Below are 12,266 nucleotides of genomic sequence, written 5' to 3' on the forward strand. Positions count from 1 at the left end.
CATCAATTACCAGGCTCGACTAAGAAAACTTAATAAATCTGTCACATAAATTTATTGACTTGCAATACTGGAGAACTCATGATACTACAGAAGTGTTTAACTTCATTTGCATTCATTTTTTTAAATGACATTTTAAAGTAGTTTTCAAACTGTGATAAAAATCTGACATAAGCAGAAAATTTGTTTAGTCTGGGTATGATTATATCACTTTATCTTTCATAGTCTGCTGTGGGCTAGCAGAGCAACACAATGTCTGCATGGAGCTCAGTCAGCTGTGTTACATGAAGTACAGTCACATATTACACAATAAAATATCCATCTGCAGAAATCAGTCAGATCAACTATTTAGACTGCTACCCTTATTCTAGCAAAGAAACTTCATTCTTTGAAAAAGTTTTGGGTGAATTTATGTTTCATGAGTTTTATACTGGGAAGGAATGGTCTGTTTTGGTGACTGTTGGCGGGAAGCTTATTACTTATCATCAAATCATATCTGAGCAATATGCTGAATAAAAAAGTTTAAAATATTGTCGGTGGTCATAAAACTGTCCATAACATTTCCAAAAGTACTACCAGCTTAGATTAATGCTCAGGGGTATGTTCTGCAGGCTTAGCACTTCTATGTAACTTCCAATTAAGAGAAAACTTATATACAGCCTCTTCCAAATCGCAGGTAGAATAAATTTGTTCCTGCCTGCAAGCCACATCATGCAAACTTATCCAAGGATTACCTGAAGAAGGGGCAAAGCCAGAAGTCCTGTCTTTATTTCTCCTTTCTTTACTCATTCCTTCCACTTCCCTTTTTGCCTTAGCTCTTGTCTTGCTTAAAATCACATTCCTTTTTTTAATCTACTCCTTTAGAGGAAGGCACTTGATCTCCTTAAGTCTGGTAATTTACAGCCTACCTATCTGGTTATATGAACACGTCAAATAAGCTTGAGCAAAGAACACACTTGATGTCTCACACCCAATCAGAAATGAACTATTAAGTCTGACTTACATTTTGAAAAAATGTGAATTGCAGTAGTAAAAAGAATTTTAAATCTTAAAATGATTTGCTTCAGTAACACAGATATGCATCAGAAACAATATTTTAAAGAGGTGCCATCTTCTGTATTTTATAATCTAAAAATATATCTTGACTTTAAACAGTTACATTTTCAGAGAATACTTGAGAGAAGTTCAGTCTAAAAATGGTCTTGGGCAATGTTAGACCTAAACATTGTATAAATTTTTAAAAATATATCCAGAAATAATTGTCAGTATAAAAGAGGAGAGATTTTATGGGTTTGGTTTTTTTTTTGGTTGCCTTTTTTTTTTAAAAGCATTTATCTTCAGACAAAATAAAACCTGCCAAACTCCAACGGGTTGAAAATAAATCCTTCCTCTGTTCTCATTTTGCTACAGTTCAATAATACTCCAGTTAATAGGGAAAAAAATGTCACATGATAGCCTACAAAAAGTTAAAGAAACCAGTACACACTATTCTCAAATAAACTGAGAGATAATTAAATGCTTATTACTTATATTCCATCAGTGTACCTTAGGCAGACAAATAATTTTCTATCAAGTTTTAGTTATAGTAAAGAATAATAGGCAGTAAGTTTGGGTTTCAATGCATTTTGAAAGTGTAAATTGTACTACTTAGATCTTCTAAAACAATGGCAAAGTATCTAATATTAACCTTATTTCTTTCTCTCTGGCCTAGAAAACTCTATTCCACAAAACATGCTAATTGACATTTTAAGTATCTAAAAAAGAGAAGCACAACACTGATTAACTGAGGACAAAAGGCCACTCCTGTTCACTTTGCTGCTGCCAGAAGTCCAGCTAGATTCTCCACTGGCTTTGCACGGCGCCGAATTTGCTGTGACTTCGAACGGGAATCCCTCTAGGACAGGTACCTGGTATTTGGCTTTACTAATGCTTTACAAGGAAAATTATTATATAACATTTCAACCAGGGAAAATGTTACTAAATCATTCTTGTGTATCTTTCTCCTCTCCTATTGTTTAACTGATGATAAGCTTTTGAGACAAGATGGGACCAAGTCAACAGGTTATGTAAATCACTGTCACTCCATTCCAGTCACTGGAATTATGCTGATGGATACAAAATACTATCTGTTTCTGAAAACAGTACTGTAAAATTACTATCAAATTTTAAAGACACAGAACAAAACTACAGAATTCCAGGGAAAAAACCCAACCAATAAATATCTTAGTATTTTAAACAATTACTATCCTAAAGAGAATTTATCAATCCTTTTCTAGTATCAAGGCAGACAAGGAGAAATTGTCATTACAGTCAGTTCCTCTAGTCACATTTTTACTTTAAAAGCCCACAACTGTGAGTCTAACCTGTTCAGATTTCACTGAAATTCCAGAAAAAAACTATTAATTATGTTTTCCTGCTGCACAGAAATAACAGGAAAAAAGAAAGAAAAAAAGACAGCACAGTTGTCTCCTTAAACTTTGGATTAGATATAGTGCCCTGCACTTTCTACCTATTTCTTTGTATTTTCTCTTTCAAACAGATTCAAATTTCTCTCATTTAAATGAATAAGAAGTCCTTAAGTTTAACATTCAATTTATCACCATCTCTTGCTCAAAAAAGCTCTTGCTTCAGTTAAAAACTTTCTCTCTCCCATCTTGGTGCCCGATCTTGAAATTAGTTATATCACCACCCATCAAAAACCTTGCTTATGATCTAAATTTTCTCATGACCAGTGTTGATTTCACCAGTGCAGAAAAGTCTCGCCTCATTCTTTCTCTTGAGTTTCCAGTCATTCACATGTAAATGCACTGATTTTAAGGCCAATAAAGATGACCAGCTTATGGAGAGAATACCCACAGTGCGTAGCACATTGCAGAGACTCTATGTAGACTGCAGATACGTGCTTGCAAATTCATACAGTCACCATCACATCAAGACACACCAAGTCCAAAAGCTGTACATATGTACTTCTGTGGCACCACACCTAAGCTAGTGCTGCCTGGCATTTCAGTCAGTGAATGGCTACAACATTTACAGACATATTTCCTTCTGTGGAGCTAACTTAAGCATCTCAATGTCCAAGATGCAAAACTGCCATTAGTTTAAATTTCAATGGGCAAGTCACAGAATTTTGGTCAGTTCCTCCTGTATTTAAAACAAGTTCTAGGACTCAAGCATCTCTGCACGAAAACAAAGCCTTGATCTGAAGGATCTGAGAGAAAGAAAATACCTCATAATGTAATTTGATAGGTTTAATTTTCTAGCATAGATGATGTTTATAATTAAGTATTTGCTGTGTTTCTAGTAACTGTTCACTTCAATAACGGACTAGAGCAGTTCTACATGTGTAATTATTTACTTTTCAGTTTGACAAAGACGTCCATTAATTGACACAGTATTATAAAGCATGTTGTTAGCCAGGAATTTAAACTTGAGAAAGGTTGCAAGACTCCTTCATTCCTCTTACTGCTACTGTACACTGCTCTTCCCCATAGACAGTGAGACTATAAGTAACTCTTTTCACTGGAGCAGTACTACAAAGTACACAAAAATGGTCACCATGGATCAGAACAAAGGCATACACAGAAGAGATGAGGGCTTGAGGACTGTTCCTTTCCTATGAAGCTCCTACAGTTTTTCTTGTCTTCCTTTTTGTCCTATTTTTGCCATCACTTGGCTACAACAGCATGACATCAGTCCTATGTGTTCATGCTTCCAAAATTATTAGAATAAATCCCTGCAGATCAAGTATTATTTATTGTGCTTACTCCTGGGATTACCTGCATACCTTTTCTCTTATCAACATGTCATTTATTTCATAATATAAGGATTGTAAAAATAATTCCCAGTACATATGCATACTTTTCATAAACTTTAACCATTGGAATATGACATGCACACTGTTACTATTTAAAATATTTATTAGGAAGGAAAAGAGAAATACTAAAAAGAATATAAACAGGCAGGTTTCCATAAAGAATCCATACAGAATTCGTCCATTCTATATTCAGTACTGAAACTGGTTAAGTAATTCTACAGTTAACAAACAGATTTGGTATTCTGGCACGTGTTAAATTTTTCTAGCACAGTGCAAACTTGAAGGTATTTCTCCTTACATGCACCACTAATCACATATGAAAAACCATTTACAATACATTAAAATTTCATTGAAGTTGCTGAACAATACCAATGATAAATATGAAATTTAATTATAATTTATTTACATTGGACTTTGAAGCAGAAGCAAGTTAGTACGAATAACTGTAAAACAGCTTATACTATCCAGAACTTCTCAAAACAACTTTACATGACTGAAAAGATCATTGTGGCTTCTGGGAAAAACTACTGATAGTGCTTAGAAAGGCAAAACTCTACATTCTCCAGCACAAATGATCTCAAAACTACAAGCTTTGTGAAATTACATAACTCCCATATCTGCAAATAAATCCTGTTTACTCTAGGACAGTATGTTTGGAAATGCAAGGAAAAAATGTACAACAATATGTTCTTAAAGCTATAATGACAATTTTCCTCAGCAATCCAAGTCAAATAAGAACTGATGTATAAAAAGCCACATTAAATATCGATCTAATTTTCTTCAACACTTTGTGGTCTCAGGCTAAAAGAGCTAAGAGGGCGCCTGATATAATTTGCATTTATGATTATCTAACATCATCATAATGAAGAAATTATAGTGAATGAGACTATGGGGAAAAAAAAATCAAATAAGAGAAAGTCTGCATAGTCGAAAATTTGCTAAGAAAACTGTATGTCAGTGTGATCACTGAGTTTCAGGCACACAGGAATTGGTACATTAAGATCTCATAACAAACTTTACTTACATCATGTGGCTTGAACTACTCCAGACTCACTAAAGTTTAGCCTTGATAGTGTGGCTTGAGAGCATACACAACTGTGTGAATTTGAAATACACATCACAGTGCAGAAACAAAAAGCAGGAAAGAAGAAAAGGTAAAAGTAACTGAATTGTTCCTTGTTGTATTATTTAGGAGTTTGATTCTTCCCTATTAAGCTGACCATGGCTTGTCTATTAATTATAAGGTAAAATCAAGTATTAAGGATCATGCAAGAACACAAATACTCAAAAAGCAAAGGCACTGAAGGAAAGGAAAAGAGCTGAGTTCAACATTCAGTTTGAAAAAGAGGGAATGTTAATATATGCTTTGAATTATTTTTTTTTTTGCCCTATTTCTTGTGAAGGTTTTATTTCTTCTGTTCAAAAACTTTCTCTAATTGCTTGAAAGCTTCACTGAAATGTATAGGTATGAAGATATCTTTATGTGTGGAGCAACAACTTTGCAGGTAATCATCTCAAAATTCTTTAAGAGTATCAGAAAATTAAATACTAAAACATCATGAAAATATGCTCGACTTTTTCTGTTACCTCCATCCCTCTTTTCCTTCCCTACCAACAAAAGGCAGAAATAAGAGAAATGTCAGGATTATGTTCAGAGTGTAATCACTATAGTCAAGAGACTTAGATGAAACAAAAGTATGTATCACAATGTGTCTAAATAGACCTTTTCATCTTTTGAGATTTTACTGAACATAGTTAGTAGTCTTTTGAAGATTCTACAGATATATTTACAGTTTTCAGCATTGCAATCATTTTGCACTGTTGTTTTTCCAAATACTAAGCTAATGTACTAGGAGTCATAAAAATGCAACTATTTTACTGAAATGTAAAACTGAATGAAGACAGTAATAAAAATGTGCCCATAAATGGCTTACTTTTAAAATGGAAATTTAATTATAGGCATTTTTCTTTTGAAATAAATTGCAGCTATCAAATATTTCAAGGTTCAACATACCTAGGCAGCCTGTAAGGTAACCTTTTTTATAGAAGTACTTCATGCCTTCTAAAAGCTACTATTCATTATAATTATCCCTGAAACAGGAAAAAAAAAGAAGGCACTGAAGCACAACGCTGAACAGAGTTCATCTGTGCAAATGAGTAGGGAAGATGTGCAAGCACCGAAGTATTTGCTGGTCAAACTACACAGTAGTCTGCTTTTAAGGGGGATCAGACTGGCAAAAAGTTTCTAACTGTTATGCTGCAGAAAGGTAAAGATAGTACAGGCCATGTACAAGATTGACTCCAATAAATCAAAGTGCAGTTTTAAATGTCTTGTGCTCCTATCTTCTCAGAAAGAGAGAGATTCTTAATCCAAGTTAACTACCTTGACATATTAGTCTAAATTGTGATTTTATTGTATGCTTTAACAAATTGAATTAAAATCTACAAGGAAATCTAGATCCGATGCTAACCATGAGTCTCTAAGTGCAGCAAGGCACAAGACTTGTCTTCTTCTGTACAAAAATCTGTTCCAGTCTATTGTTGGTACCACTGGTATCCTCCCAGAGTGCATGTGAAGGTCTGGGAATCTGGGCTGCTCACTGGGAAAGATTACTCCCTCCAGCACACCAGTTTTCTTCAGGTGCCTGGAGGAAGGGATGGAACTTAGAGCTCTCAGAATTAGATATTTTCCAAATATGTCTGTTTCTTGAAACAGTCTTCCTGTCCACTCCGAATTTGGCAGACACAGGCATGTGTGGGCGTACATGCACACATGCTCATCTTTACATCATAAGAATGTACTAGCAAAGGCAGCAAAGTTCAACATAGCTCATTTCTGTATGCATAAAAGACCTTTCTCTAAAATGTTTGCTTACTAACAAAAACATTACAGTAGTTATAAAAACTCTGTTTTTCTTAAGAATGTATTTGAAACCAATTAAAAATCAAAGGAAAACATAATGCCTCCTTGACACTATTATTTCTCTCAGTGAGAATCTTGACATCTGGTATACATCCCCCCAATTATCCCTACAACATCACATGCTAAAATAGCAGTGGGAATGAAAAGGACAAAAATAATAATAAAAAAAAAATTAATCCAATTCTGCTTACTAATAACAGATAAACAGAAATTTTCTCTCTTTTATTTTTTTTTTACAGCAGCATTTCAAATACCTGTTATTACAAGACAAATGCTTGGGTTTGGAGCCATAAACTTCAGATTGTGCAGAACAAGTTGGCTTTTTCCACACTTTCTTCCCCTTTGCATGTATTAATGTTCATTGAAGGTTGTTTAAAAACTTGTTTCCTTTTTGTTTTCCTCTCAGAATGTGGAAAGGAAGCTTGATACTACACACAAGTTAGTAACTTTCTAAAATCAGAATTCTTTACAGTATTTTATCTATGTGTATCCACATATACAGCACATGTAGCTCATGCATCACAGATCAAAAGTCTCACTGAACTTTGCTGGGTGTGACGAAGCCCAGAAAAGCTACATCTTAATCTTATGAAAAACACAGAAATGGCAAAGCCACAGGAAACCAACTGTAGTTTTCTTTGAGCTGCCAAGACCACACTAACTGCTTCAACTCTGAGGAACTCGTAAAAGCCTGCCTGTCATGCGAGCAAAGGTGGTATGTCTCAGAGGAGTCCAAGGACAGGCACATAAGAATCGTATTTCTGTAATAGCCCTCAAGTCACATAACGTGCATTTCTTAGAAACTATATTTGAAAATAACCTCTTGCAGAATTGGCATGCAGAGACAACTACATCTCCAGTTTAAACCAGGTTATAACCTGAACCTACTCATTCTGTTTAAGGGGCATGAAGTGTACTGGATTAAAAAGTGACTAAAAAAAACAAAAAAAAAAAAGGAGCCCAACTCTGGAAAAAATTGTTTAAATGTTTGTTTTTCTTTAACTATGAAGTTTTAAAATACAACACAACTGTCAAAATATAACTGATTCTTAAAGAAACCATTTCAGGTTCTAGCTTAATTTTCTATTAGTACATACAATCTTCCATATTACTTCATACGCTTAGCTAAAATTGTGTAAGACATCATTTCCTTTTACTTTAAAAATTATATTACAACTTAAGTAATTGCAAGTTTTGGAGTAGCTGTGAACAGAAATGACAAATTGAACAGAGTGAAAATATTCAAGTATCTGAAAAAGGCTGGGACAGGGGGAAGAAGACAGGAGATGAAATCATTAGAAAGACAGGGAGCTACTTGGTATAACGCAGCTTTTGGCATAAATTCCCCCATGTGTGTATGGTTCATGCATATCATCCACAGGGACAGTGAATTAAACTGTTCTTAAAATAAAATCTACTACTTCACCTGTGAAAATACAGTAAAGAAGATTTACCTACCAACGAAGGGCTGCTGTACTTTGAGATACTTAGTCCATACATATACTCTAAGAGTGGGTGGGCTGGTGGCCTGCCCTGGGGTGTCCCGGGAGGGTGCTCTAGCTCCTCCCCTCTTCCCGCTTGAGGCATGACATACAGGGCAGAGTGCATCCACCACCACTTCAGTTCCTCTTAAATGCACAATCAAACCTGAAAGAGATTCAGAAAGAGGGGAAAGGCAGGTAGGAGACTAATGTACATGCAGACTATACTTCTCAAAGAACAGCAGTTACTAACCAGTAACCTTTCTTCTTTGAGTCTGCATGTACATTCCCACAATGACTCTAAACAGTTACCTTTGCCTTTTACCACCCAGAAGGCGGCCTGAAGACTCCCACAAAGAACTGCAGCATCGGTCCACTGAAGGCTGAAACAGCCCTGAGTACTATTAGACTAACATAATGCTGAGTGAAAGCAAAGACAGAACTCCAGGTGGCCTTACAGCAAATGTCCATATATCATACAATACAGATACTAAGTTTGCCCAGAGATCTAATGAAATTTGCTTTGGCCATAGTGGGGGTAAGTTCCTCAAGGCCACACAGACAGAAAGCCACCTGAACAACCATCATGTGAAGTCAGCTGAACTCCTTGATATTCCCACACTGCAACAAAGAAACTAAAAGACTTGGACTTGTGAAGGTAAATGATAAAGTCCCTATGAAATCAAGCATGTCAAGTACAAAATTCAATCAAAGAAGCATAGGATCTGTAAATTAATACCAGAGGACTCGTTGTCTAGCTACTTTGGCACGGCTTCAGGAAGGAATTTTGGGTGACTGAAGAACAGATACTCTGCCCATATAAAGGTAGTAGGTAAAATGGCAGCCACAAGGACCCATATACTTCAGCAGCTGGCAGAGAGAACTTTCACCAGATGTGCCACTTTCACAGGTGCAAGCAGAAGGAGTAAGAATTTAAGAGCTCAAAAGCAGGGAGAGAACCACTATAATGCAGTGGTTATCTGGGACTATTCAGTCATGAACAATTCAATGCATCCTGATCAGCAGTTAGGAAGCTCTGAGTTGTGAGAGCATGAGTGTACTCAAGCAGAGAGTGCAACTTGGTACCCTCATCAAAGTACAGAAAGGAATCAAAGGAACTGCATATAACAAATAACCTAAAAGAGAGGAGATCAAAGCAGCAACAAACACATCGGAGAGAAAATATAGTTTTCTCAGAATATGCATATCTAAGATTATATTTTCATGCCACTATGAGAGCAGCAAGAACTGACTACCCTAAAAATTTATTAATGTTTTGACACAGAGGGTCCTGAGACTGCCACAGACAGAAGAGCCAGGGAAGAGCTAAAATACAATGTTTATGGATACTACAAAAGATACCTTACCTAGCAGAACACGAATACATTCAATGTCAGAACAAGGTGAAATTACCCAAAATATAAGAAGTTTGTCTTTAGTGAACATTTCTGCATATGTGTGACAATTTTGGTAATTTACAATCAAAACACCATAAAAAGAAGTATTTTGCAAGCCTAATCTAAGCAAAATTCCTGTATGGCTTTATTAAGCCAGGCAGCTGAACGAGATGCCAAAACAATGAGTATATTTTAGCAAAAGCACATGCAATATTGCAAAGACCAGACTTACTAAAGTCCTCTAAAGAACCCTCTTAAAGGAAACAGCAAAACTTACTTGCACCCTCACAGAAATTTCCTTAGGGAAGTCTAACTCATCAAATTCTAAAGAATATACTAAAATGGACCTGGATGGAATCTCAGTTATTCTCTCTCTGTTCAGGATTATTTTGTGATTCCTGACAGACAGATGTCTACAAAACATACTCTTAAAGATCAGGAAATGTTTTATTTTTGGATAAATGACCACTGGAAAAGCAGGTGAATAAACTAGTTTAAATGAAAATACAAACTTTTGGAAGAAATTTAGAGATTTGGTCTGAACTATCACTTCTAGCTTATTAATAGAGACAAAGCCACTTTTATCAGGGCTCACTGTTTTCTGTATGCAACACAGAACATTGTTATGTCTGAAGAATCACAATATTCCAAATCTGAGTTAACTCTTCTATTTAAAACAGAAGTCTGATAATCACTGTAGGATTAAGTGAATTTATATGCTACCGAACTGGCGGATGAAGCACTGAAATAGCTGTTGGATGTGTGCTCAGGCTCATGAGGTTTCAACAACTCTAATATTCTATAATAAATACTGAGAATCAAAGCCCTCACAGAAGAGGGATTCCTCCTGAAATGAAATAATTTCCATTTTGTAGCACATGTAAAGGTTATGGGCTGTTTCCTACTCTGGAACAAAATGTTCTTTATGTTTTAATAGTCAAATATGTTTTCACACTTCACTGTATGAAAACTGAGGCCTCACAGACACGTGTCTGTTGGTCTGATGGATCAGTGTGGGGGGAAAAGAGGCAGAATGACTAGAACAGATGCTTGCAAGCTCCTGAATTCCAGGTACCAAAGGTACTTCAAGCCAGAGTGGAGTGACTGTGGTGACCCAGACACTGATTTTTCTGTTGTGGTTAAGAACAGAAAAAGGCTATTGGCAGATAAGCACAGATCTGAAAAGCATGGAATTAAAAAGACATCTCCCTACCAACTCAGACACTTTTCCTCTCTAGAGAAGAAATCTTTGCATTTTTTGATGTCATCAGCTACAGATTAATATTTGGTGAATAATGCTGTCAATACAATTGCCTACTCAGATATTCAGAGAAGTATCTGTTCAAAGGGTGTGGCAGAATATGTTGAAGATCCTGAAGATAACAGATTACAATTATTTTACTGCAAGGACAATTCCATTGATAGAGTCATTACATAATAGATGGATGTAGCACCTCCCTGCTTACTCATGCAGCACACTATGATGGTGATATTCACCCCAAAATCATTGTTCTGATTATCAGTGTGTGGATACAGAACAGCACTCCAATTTTGCCTAGCGACATCGACTAGAAGATGCCCCTCAGGCAATGAAGAGGTCATCCTTATGGACATCTCAACATATTTGTAGAGGATTCCCCCATTAAGTGAGAGATTTTACGATTACTATCAATTGTATTCATAATGCACAAATTAAGCGTAAGATGTTTCCAGCCAACCAGTTCATGTACAGCCAACATGACCTTAACAACTCAAGACACAACCTTATTGTGATCTATGATTGTCCCAGCTTTGTTCAGACTCTTTCAGAGAAGTGTTCTTCTGCCCTGGTGAAGCCTACACCAAGATAACAATAAACTCTCTATCCTGAATATAAATTAGATGGGAATTATCTGTGCTCATTCTTCTACTGTAGTGTAAAATAAAAAAGCATTTGTAGAGAACTCTGAACATTTTGTGTGAGTTTATGGAGAAGAGATTCTTGCATAATCCAGGTCACTACACATTGCACAGATATTTATTTTTCTCCAGGAAAAATTACTACCACAGACAAATAAGGAACAAACTACAGAGTATCATTTTTAGATGACAGGTTTAATAGTCAATGCCAGATTTAGCTTGCAGAAGAGAAAACCAACCAACAAACAAACAAAAAAATAATGAAAGCCCTTTCATCCAAAACTAAGCAGTGCCCTTTATTTCTCCAAGTATAAGGAAGATACGGACATCCTGCTCTTATATATTCTTGTGAGAGGGATATTCAAACAATGAAGAAAAGAGTGTATGTAAAAAAGGAAAGAAGACTGGAGTATTCTGGAACTAATGAGACTGATCTGTTGAGTAGGAGTAATCTGGAGACCCTGCAAATGATTCTCAAAAGGGATAAGGAAAGGATAAAAATCAATTGAGATTCATTGACGGTTCTCACTGCAAACAAGTTGACAGCTGTTGAAGGCAATGAAAAATAAATAACTGTTATAATTACAGAAAAAAGTCTTCTCCCTATGAGCCCTTGCTTTTTTCTTACAGAGACAGACCCGAGCACAACAGAAGAATAATAGAATGAACCAGTAATAGGCTGTCTTGCTGATTAGGTTATTGTCTGTTCCTGAACTCTGGAGTATAAGCATCCAAAGACTAAAATGTAGGGA

At 35.9% G+C, this 12,266-nt stretch overlaps 1 protein-coding gene across 1 annotated transcript in view; it reads right to left on the minus strand.

Annotated features, from left to right (window-relative positions):
• Positions 1 to 12,266, minus strand: part of GPHN (gephyrin) — a gene marked incomplete at its 5' end in the record, with an annotated part of 198,412 nt that overhangs the window by 135,907 nt on the left and 50,239 nt on the right. The window lies entirely within an intron of this gene.

The sequence above is a fragment of the Merops nubicus genome, unplaced genomic scaffold, assembly GCF_000691845.1.
Source record: "Merops nubicus isolate BGI_N331 unplaced genomic scaffold, ASM69184v1 scaffold7042, whole genome shotgun sequence".
NCBI classification, from domain to species: Eukaryota; Metazoa; Chordata; class Aves; order Coraciiformes; family Meropidae; genus Merops; species Merops nubicus.